General features: G+C 32.4%; 1 pseudogene; it reads left to right on the top strand.

The window, feature by feature from the left end:
• Positions 1–355: 355 nt before the first annotated feature.
• Positions 356–1,572, top strand: LOC149876852 (uncharacterized; annotated as a pseudogene).
• The last annotated feature ends 425 nt before the right edge of the window (positions 1,573–1,997 follow it).

The following is a 1,997-nucleotide window of genomic DNA, read 5'->3' as shown; positions in this document are numbered from 1 at the left end:
AACTAAATTATTGACAATAATAAACTCTTTTTTTTAATTATTAGTTGGTTTGTATAAACATTTAAGAGAAGCAATGTTTCTTGGTCAAAGACTAATGCCATCATGACAGACAAAGACTTCACAGAGAGACTTATTTTACATGCTGCTTTTCCAGATACATCTCTTCTACTTTACTTATTTCACACTTAGGTAACTTGAGCTAATAAATGTATTGTAAAATTGTGCAATTAATATAATTAGATCAGTCGTCACTCATTTTTGTAGGGATGGCAGATATCTCTGTACATATATCCGCTGATTAAGTTAAGAGGCCGCAAGGGAGTTGCTGCCACATCAACTGTTAGTGAAGTGTATAATGGAGAAACGACAATATGAGAAATGTCCAACTCATGCAAACGTTTTATATGTAATGATTTATATAAAACTCAAGTGTTACAAATTTATGTATTTTGTAAATAACATAATAATCTAATTGTTATTTTAAGAACTTTCAATTGTGAAATTACTACTTTCAAGCTTGGGATCACAAGTGGACAACGAACATCATGTCTTGAGCTCATTCAGAAATTAGCTTATGCAACATCAGAGGGCCAATGCAATGATATTTGTGGGAATTTATTTCTTCAGCACCTACCACAGTTCTGAAATATTTTAATGATAATTGGCACAACATTCGTAATGAGTGGGTTTTTGGTTTAAATTATTCTTGTACAAATTTTATGAACACCACTAATATCCTTTAGAGAATTTTAATGGAAAACTAAAAGAAGTTATTGACTTTAATAGTACTTTGGAAAACTTCCTTGATAAATTATATGTTTTATTAACCTCAATACAGAATGAAAGAGACCACCAAATTATTTATCAAATGCAATAAACATATGTTGATATGTTTGAACGTAATTCCGCTGAGGCAAGTTTTAAGGAAGTTCTTACATCATATGCATCTCAGCTAGTGTTAAAACAAATGACCTTGTGTTGTTAAGTCAAATTTTTATATGGTGAAAATAATAAATATATAGCCAAAAGCAGTGAAGGTCAGCTTAAAGTTACTTCTATTTAATGTGTTTGTATGTTTTGCAAGTCCATGAGTCTGCCTTGTTGCCATATGTTTGCTCTTCACCAGTTGCAAGGAATGAATCTGTTTGATGCTGAGCTATGTACAGAAAGATAGACCAGGGGGTATTATTGTCAGCATCATTGAGTTTTTAGTACACCTGCCAGAAATGAAGAGTCTTGTGTAAAGCTTCATGGAGCTCCAAGAAAAAAAAAACTTTCTCAGCATGAAAAGTTCAAGCTTGTTCTTCAAGCAACTTCATTTCTAGCTACTTTAGTATCAGAGTCTACTGGACATACTTTTGAACAGCTAATGAACCTTCCTCAGGCATTGGTTGGTTGTAATTGAACTTATTGAGAAAGACTCTAGGATACATGATATATTCTTAACTCCGGATTTTTCAATTGCAGGAGTACAAGAGGGAACATCAACATCATCAACTGTTGAAGAATCATTTCACAGTGAACCGGAGAATTTAGCAGACCTGAATGAAAAGCCTTAGAAAAAAGATAAAATGATCAGAAAAGTGCTGTCAAAACAATCTGTTGTGGCTATCCACAAAATATAGCACAAAATAGCAATTAAACCACATAAATAGCACAAAACCACACCAAGAAGAATGTTTAGTTGTGGAAAATAAAGGAGGTGTTACAGTTAAATATAAGTTTAGAAATTGTTATCTGCTATTGAAGATAAAATACATAAAGTATGAGTCATGTAAAAATAAGAAGGAATTATAGAATCTTACACATTTATTTTAGTTTCTGGTTTAAAGAAGATTCATTTGCTTTAATGTGTTGTCCAATGTGGGTGCCCAAAAGGCATACAACTTAATTACAACTATAGGTCTGCCTAAAAAGCGTTGCCGACAGTCTTCTGATGTCCCAGTTCCTTTTGTGAAACTTGATCCTGTTAAAAGACATGCTATTATGTTAAAAAT

This window comes from Hydra viridissima, unplaced genomic scaffold, assembly GCF_058129835.1.
Source record: "Hydra viridissima isolate aposymbiotic clone 2 unplaced genomic scaffold, HvirCarnegie_v1 scaffold_18, whole genome shotgun sequence".
Classification (NCBI taxonomy): domain Eukaryota; kingdom Metazoa; phylum Cnidaria; class Hydrozoa; order Anthoathecata; family Hydridae; genus Hydra; species Hydra viridissima.
Note: the sequence above shows the minus strand (reverse complement) of the source record. Positions and strands in the feature narration are given on the sequence as shown.